The sequence below is a fragment of the Malus sylvestris genome, chromosome 1 (genome assembly GCF_916048215.2).
Source record: "Malus sylvestris chromosome 1, drMalSylv7.2, whole genome shotgun sequence".
NCBI lineage: Eukaryota > Viridiplantae > Streptophyta > Magnoliopsida > Rosales > Rosaceae > Malus > Malus sylvestris.
The window spans coordinates 6304870-6313523 of NC_062260.1; the positions used below are offsets into that span (position 1 = coordinate 6304870).

At 37.0% G+C, this 8654-nt stretch overlaps 1 long non-coding RNA gene across 1 annotated transcript; it reads left to right on the plus strand.

The window, feature by feature from the left end:
- Positions 1 to 8380, plus strand: LOC126624551 (uncharacterized). The gene is made up of 2 exons (XR_007624154.1): positions 1 to 117; positions 8280 to 8380. It is a non-coding gene; the product is annotated as an uncharacterized LOC126624551 (long non-coding RNA).
- Positions 8381 to 8654: the final 274 nt, after the last annotated feature.

Sequence of the window (8654 nt, forward strand, 5' to 3'; positions counted from 1 at the left end):
AGCTCGCAGGGGTTCAAAGGCACAGACAGAAACACTCTTCTCTCTCGGTTAAATCTTTCCAAACTTATATTTTATTTCTGTTTTAATAATGTGTAACTAAATTTATTTTGGCTAGAGGTTAATTCAAAGCCATGAATATATTTGTAATATGAATTGATTACCTTCAGTTGTGATTTCTGAGTTGTGATTTAATTTGCTTAACTGCTTGATTGATAACTTATTTTTGTATGTCGATTAAGAATGCATACTTAATTTACATGCATGAATTTGATGCTAGAATATAAGTGAATTTCACCTAATCGTTATGAACTTATATTCACAAGTAGTGAAGGTTGCTAGTCACAATCACGTTAAGTAAATTCTTGGCATAAGTTTCATGCAAATCATAGTAACGAGTGCCTCGTCAATGCTTATGTTTTTCATAGAACTTAATGATTCTTGCTTGTATCTCTATTATGCAATTCATGTAGGGAACGTGTAGGGAATGTTTTGGGTTGTTGTATGCAATCATCCAACCCAATAACTTAAGGAAAACTTGAAGATTAAAAAAGTGCTGTTCACGGTTAATCTGAAGTATTGTGATTTACAATTTATTGAAAGAACAACTGAAAATCAATTTAGGTTGCATATGTGTCATGTGTGGAGAAGAACCCTCTAGCTAGTCCGTCACCTATCCTTTCACCTTAATTTCATGTTTTTGTCAATTCTGTAATTTATTTAAGTTTAATTTACGTCTCGTCAAAACCAAACCCCCCTCATTATTAAATTATATTATTTAGTTAGTTTTCATTGTTTTTAGTCTTTTAATTCAATTTCCGTCCATTTCAATTCCTAGTGTCTAATTTGATTGTTTTCATTATTTTGAGTCTTTCTAAGTGTGTTTCGAGGTATTAGAGTTTTTAGCCTAGTTTTGTGTCCTTGAGTCTTGTTTAATATTTTTAAATTAATTTAGAATAGATTAGCAATCCCTCCTAATCCCCGGCCTAGAACGATACCCTACTTACATCTATACTACAATTGTCAAAAAGAGGGTTTAATTTGTGTGTCAAGTAATTCTCACACCATCTGCTGACGATTACCAGGTGCTGGAAACTGCAGTAGTTGGATTGCAGGTGGTAGATTAGCAGGCTGATTTTTCTGATTCTGAGGATAATTATAGGCCATATGCCCTGTCTGTCTGCAAGTGAAACAACCTCTGTTTCCTCTCTTACACTCGCCATAGTGATGGGTGTTACACCTGTGACAAAATTGAACACCTGAACTGCTGGAGTTTCCTTGATTCTAAAAATAAGAACCACCAGCGAATCTGCTTCTTCTTTGAGGTGTACCAGAGTTAGAACCCTTGCTCGACGATCCAGAGTTGTTTCCACTCTTTTTAAAATTCTGAGCCCTTCTCGGACCAAGTGATGATTGCCCCCTGTTACTGTACCTCTGGGCATTTCTGCCAACATCCTCATCGTCATCGTCAGGAGCATTCTCCAAATCTTCAACCCGAAGCAAGACCTCGAAGAATTCTTGATACGTAGCACAAGGAGTGGTGGTTGCCATAGAACACCATTTCTTACAAGTTCCTCTCTTAAACAAACGAAGCATCTCCCGGGGTTTAACAACAATCTCGGGGCAATAACGAGATAAGTCTATGAACTTTCGACGATACTCAGTAGCTGACATCTTACCCTACCTCAAATCTGAGAACTCATCATTCTTACGATCCAAATACTCCGGAAGAACAAATCTAGTCTGAAATATCCGCTTGAAAACATCCCAATTCCTAGCATCCTCATCAGATAATGGTTTCTTCTCCTGATCCCACCAAGATTCTGCTCCTAAACAAAAGAACCAGGTCGCTGTTTCGACCCATCTCTTTATGGGAAAATTACCCTGTCGATGCATGACTCGAAAGGTCTTCTCAACATGATCGAACCATATCTCTGATTTCTCTGGCCCTTCATTACCAAAGAAGTCATTAATCTTTAGGCAAGATACAATGCCCAGAGTATTCCTTGGGGTAGGATGGAGTGAAGACTAAATAGCATTGGCAATAGCCTCACCAAATTGTCCAAAATCCGGAAAATTATTCTCAGTAGAAGGACATGGCTTTCTATGAGGTGGCATAGTTCTGACATAAGAAAACAAGAGTTAAAACACACCAGGAAGTGCAGAACTATCTAAACCTATGCTATGATACCAAGATGACACACCTCGACTTGGAAAGGTCAAAGGACGTTGTCCATCATTGTGAGGTGACGTAACCATAAGGGTAAGTGATGTAAAAAGTGAATAATTTCAAGACTAATTGAAACTAATTTTACTAAATAGTGAAAGAGCGCGCAATCAAGGGAAGAACCTGCTACAATTATTTATAGTGTAATAAATAGTGAGACTATAGAAGAGTAGTCAAAGTAACTAAAGTACACTTATTACATAATAGTGATAAGTTCGTATGTCTAAACAGAAGAGAATGTCAGAACTGCCAAGATTCCTCGAGTACCACAAAAAGTACAGCTATCTAGGACCTGGAGGGGCGAAAAACAAAGTTGAGTGGGTCAGCAAAACAATGCTTATACAAAATCCTTTATTTTTGAATATACTAATCCTTCACCGTAAAACAAGTATGGTTTCCTTAAAACATACTACGTAGGTATGTAAACAATAAATCAACAACATTATAATAGTATTATAACCAGAAATATGCCAAGTCATTATGTATCACGTGAAGGCTGGTGCAGGAGCACAGTCACAAACAAGTCGGATTGCCTAATGCAATCTACCTGACAGGACTAGCACCTAACTTGGATCCAAGGAGAGCGAACGGTGCGATATGAACATACACGTGAAGGATTGGCCCAGGCCTTGAGGCGAGTACTAACACCTATGCAGCAAGATGAACATGTCCAAATATGTGTGAATGTCATGACAATAATATCTTAGCCATATAGTAGCATTTATCATAATTATATCGCAATTATCAATTATTAGGAAATATATACGTAAAGTGATGTATTTTTGCAATTCTGGAAACTATAAATATGTTTAGATATAAAAATAAACTGCCCACTCACAAGTACGTCTTTGGGTCGTAGCCCCCGAGCCTAGCTTGGCCTCGAACGTCCTCGGGATACGTTTCCCCTATATGTGAAATAACTAATTTCGAATTAATTAAAGCACATATACGTAAACCTAAATAAAACCCCCATAGTTTGCTCAAACCTAAAGTTTAAATATACCATTGTGACCTACTCGACGTCACGAACATCCCTAAATTTTTAAAATAATTTTTGGATAGCTCACGTGCCCCCACGCGCAGGCACGTGTCGTCAGTTTGACTGACACCATTAGGAATATTCCGTTAAATGCTAACAGAGATTAACGGTGTTACCTGATGCCGTTAGGAATATTCCGTCAACTCTGACGGATTATTCCATCACCTTCTTCGATTGTCCTCGCCGTCTCTGCCATCCACTCCGCCGTTTGCAACTAAATTTTCGTCGGATTTCTAGGAAAATTTCAAATTAACATAATATCTTCGTTTCTCATCCATTTTTAACCCACTTTATATGGATTTGAAGCTAATGAAGTGTAGAATGGCGTTGTACCTGTTTAGAGTCCAAAAAGTGGATGGAGGTCACCGGAAAAAACCTCAAAAGTTTCAGCCAAAAGTGAACTTCTTGAAACTCGATCGTTTCATGTCGACCTTCTTCCAAAACAAGCCTAGGACCCTTAGAATGTTGTGTAGAAGCCTTCCCAAGCTTCAAAACATCCTAACTCGTTCGAAAACACTTCGAACTCAGTTTGCCCGAGTTAGGACCTTCTGAGTTAACGAGTCAAAACTTGTTTAAACTAGGTTTCAAGGACAAGGTTGTGATCGTGAGACTGAGATGAGTACAATGGGGTAATTTTTAGGTTCGATCTGAGAAGTTCAGGGTTCGCTCAAGGGGGTTTGCAGAGAGGGAGAGTATACGGGAGAGAGAGAGTGAGAGAGGAGGAAGAGAGAGAGTGTGTCCCTTTTTCTCTTTTTCTGATTGGTGGACAGAAATGAGGGAGAGATGAGATTGCTTGATTTGAGGTGAATTGAGGAGATTGATTGGTGAGTATAATAAAGGGGGATGGGGCGCACGGGTAGGCTTAGGGAATCCAAGGATAGGGTTTTGGATTTTCTCTAGTAAAAGGAAATCGAAGTATATCCGAAATAGGTATTTCTACACTGGTAAAATCTATGCAGTCTCGTAATAACGTGCACAATTTATTTACGAAGGCAATAAAATAAATAAGGAGGAAATAAACACGTCCACGTCATTCGCCACTAAGGGCATAACCGTCAATACACATACTTGGGGAGAAATTACATAGGAAAATTAGAGACGGGTCGTCACAATGCATTTATTTGGCACATATATGTGTTGAACTACAATTATAATTTGTTTCCAAGTGATATTAGTTTTTCCCACTGTTATAATTCTAAATTAATTTTCTTTATATTTATTGAACTACTAACTTATTTTAATCCTAATTAAACATCTTACTCCTAATCTTTGAGTTACTCAGAAAGCAGCTTACATAAAACTTAGTCACCGTTACGTGACATTAAGGTTTTATAATTTATTGTTATGTAAAAAAACTTGCACATAACAATATACTATTACACAAAAACATCATATGATGGTAAACTCATATCATGTAAGTCTTCTTAATACATACTCTTTTGATGGAATTTCTTTGATGCTTGAGGAGGTCGTCAAACATAAAATAGTGTATATATGTCATGCCGGATGATATAAGGGGTGGTTTGAGAGTGAGGTGCTTAAAAAAAAAGCACCCATGAAAAAAAGTTGTGAGGGTTTTAGGTGTTTGGTAAACTAAAAAAAATGGCTTATTTTGGAAGCTGCTGTGAGAATAAGCTTTAATCAAAGGAAAAAACTGAAGCTGCTATTTGCAGATTTGGAAAACTAGCTTTTTTTAAAGCACATGGAGCTACAGTGCTCCTTTAATGAAAAGACCCACTATCAGACTGCTTTTTTTTTTTAAAAGCACTTTTACAAAAAAGTTTACCAAACACTCTGCTGATTTATTTCACAGCCGCTTATTCTCACAGCACAACCGTTTATTCTCACAGTAGCTTTTTTTCAAAGCACAGCAATACTAAACCAGCCCTAAATCTGTTGTACACCGCATGTGTTAGGCCTCTAGAGGTTTTTAGCAATGCCTACCCACTGTCAGTTATATTTCCAACAGCCACCGGCCGCATGTTTAATTAAAATAAGGCTAATTTTTAGCTACGACACTTGATTTTAATTTTACTTTGTCTATTATAACTTGAAAGTCGTCATTCTACTCTCTAAAACTCAAAATTTACGTTACTTTGTCCTCCGAAACTCAATTTTGATCTCATCTTGCCCCTTGAAACTTAAAAGTCATCATTTTACTCTATAAAACTCAAAATTCACTCTACATTGTCTTAATTATGTTATGTGGGTGCACCAGGCTAATTAATTTTTATTTTTTTTATATTTTATCTCTTCAATTTCTTTTAAACTTAATATTTTATGATTGTTGAATGTTAACACACAGTGGAGATTTATAATCAAATTCATTGGCACATATGTGATTGTCTTATTAGCTGGTGAGTCCCACATATGTTTCAGGGGCGACTTTTGAATTTCTGGAAAAAGAGAGGATCCACAAGTCAAGATAAAATGAATTTTGAGTTTAAAAAAATAAAATAATAACTTTTGAATTACATATGACAAAATAACATCAAAATCAAGTTGTAAAAGTGTAACAAAAAATAAGTGTAAAAACAATCAAGGGGAAACCAAAACCACAAAACCATGAAACCGCCCACACTAAATAAATAAATAAAATAATGGAATATTGTAAGAATCGCGAAGAATAGTGAGCCCCCACTAAACTGTAAGCCTTATCCACTTTGTTAGCATCTCAAGTTCCTTTCCTATAAATAATTGCCACCGACAGGCAACATTATATCGTCACTCAAATCATCAACAAAGTCTCAACAATTTCAGAGCAAGTTAAGAGAGAGCAAGAGAGATTGAAATGACAGATATTGCAATTTTGGTAGCTGAAGAGTATGAGAGAAGGGTGAAGAATGGAAGAAAGGATGATGATAATCATAAGCAGCAGCTAAAGAGTGAGTTGGCTTCTTGAGTTTCGGTTTTGGCTCAAACCCTGCAGAAGAAGATTGGACACCAAAAGATGGAGTTTTTCAGTTGGGCGAAGGAGCCCAGAAGCCAAGTTCGTCTTGAGGCCTCCAATTGTTTCTTCTCTGCTTAATTGAATCCAACGGAATCATCTTCCACCAGCTTCTCAATCTTCTTTTCTTTTAATCATTTTTCCTGCTGTACATGTAAAATGATATCAACTTTCCCTTTCCTTTAATAATCTGCCCAAAAGTGTGTTTTTTTTTCTTCTTCTTCTTCTTTATGTTGTTAATTAACTTCTGTTTTTGAAAATTCAGATCACTTGTACACAGTTAATTATCCATTTGATTGGTGCCATGATCATTTCATTTTTTTTATGGCACAAAAGATGCTGAAGCGTCTTACGATTTGGATGAATTTTTTACAAAGTGAACAATCCAGATTATGACAAAAAATTATTGTAGTCGTGTTCGGGCTAGATTTGTCTCTTTCATAACTCCCCTTGTCTTGCCCATCAAGTAAGATTTGTTGCCTGGTCTATTAGAAAAGAATAACTTTTCATTCCTTTGATAAAATTACAAGATAGTTGTATATATACAACTCATTTACACAAGTCACCATCAGCCACTCTAACTAACTAATTACACATTTCAACTGATTAACAAATATTGAACTATATTTCTAAAGTGTTAACTAACTCTTTCATTTACATAAGTATCCTTAATATTCCCCCTCAAACTGAGTTGAGGAGTGCGAAGAGAGAGTTTGGATCTGAGATAATGAAACCGGTCCTTAGCAAGAGCCTTGGTACAAATATCTGCAACCTGTTGCTGAGTGCAAATATAATGAACAGAAACCTCCCGAGCTAAAACCTTTTTCAGGAATGTAATGGTAATCCAACTCAACATGCTTGGTGATCGGATCATATTTATATATATTTTTACTTCGAATTCACTCGTCTTTTCTTGGTTAGTTCCTTATATTTTTGAGCTATTTATGTTATTTTTGTGTTTATAGGATTTGTTATGCAAAGAAAATAAAAATAGCATAAATGAGTTTTAAATAATAAACAGAAAGAATATTGATTTTATTTTTGGATTGGGTTTTATTTTGGTTTATTTTATATGCATTGAATTGATTGTTTCATAGAATATTGATTTTGGATTTGTTACTTGAATTTGTTCTTAATTCCCAAACTGCTACTAATTTAGAGTTTATGATACAAATCAATTTTGTATTATATTGTGAAAGGAGAATCCAAGAAGGTAGGCTGCCAGCGGAAGAAAAGTAAAAGGTCAGAAAAGAAAAATAGGGAGACAGCTGGGGGAATAATTTTGGAACAAGAGGAGAGATAGAAGGGATTGATGCGGGCCCTTGCAGGTGGAAAGCTGTGAAGACCGACAGAATTGAGGGCAGCGAGGCAGCTAGGAGAAAAAGGAAAATAAAATAAGGGAATCCAAGAGAGAAAAACGTGCAGGACTGATGAAGTAAATAAAAAAGAGAGGAAATGGGCGCGGAAAAAAGGCAGCTGCCTTTGGGCAGCGCTAAGAATAGAATAGAAAAATAAAAGGAAGGCTGTCTGGCAGCCTTGATGAGCGGGGGAATAAAATAAGGAGGAAGTGAGGAGGTTAGGCGTGGAGACAGAGAAGACTGAAGGCGCGGAAATAAGAAGAAAAGAAGGGGGTCTTGGAGCGGGAGAAGAGAGCTGCCCTTTGGGCAGCTCGCAGAAGGTCAGCTCGCAGAGGCAGGAGGGGGAGCTGCCTTAGGCAGCGTAAGAGAAACAGAAATAGAGAGACTTGCGAGAGAGGAAAGGAGAAGGGACGTGAGGAGCAAGGCGCGGGTAGCTACCCAAGGCAGCAGGAGGTGAGACGGACAGGTGGCGTGAAGGAGTCAGAGGTGAGAGGAAGTGAGGGCAGGTCAGAAGCGGGAAAGAGTCGCAGGGGGGTCACAAGCTGCCTTTGGCAGTTTGACTGGCAGGACAGAAGGTCAGCATGAAAATGCAGTTCAGAGTCCATGCGGTTCAGAGTCCAAGCAGCAGATCCTTTCTTTCGGTTTAATCTTTCCAAACTCCTATTTTATTTTTGTTTTAATAATGTGTAATTAATTTTATTTTGGCTAGAGGTTAATTCAAAGTCATGGATATATTTGTAATATGAATTGATTACCTTCGGTTGTGATTTCATAAGTTGTGATTTCAATTTACTTATCCGTTCGTATAAAAACTGATTTGTGTATGTTGGTTGAGAGTGCACGCTTAATTTACATGCATGAATTTGATGCTAGAATATAAGTGAATTTCACCTAATCGTTATGAACTTATTTTCACAAGTAGTAAAGGTTGCTAGTCACAATCACGTTAAGTAAATTCTTGGCAAGAGTATCATGCTTTTCATAGTTACGAATGCCTCGTCAATGCTTATAGTTTTCACAAAGTTTAATGATCTTTGATTGTATCTCTATTGTGCTTTTCACGTAGGGGACTTTTGAAGAATGTTT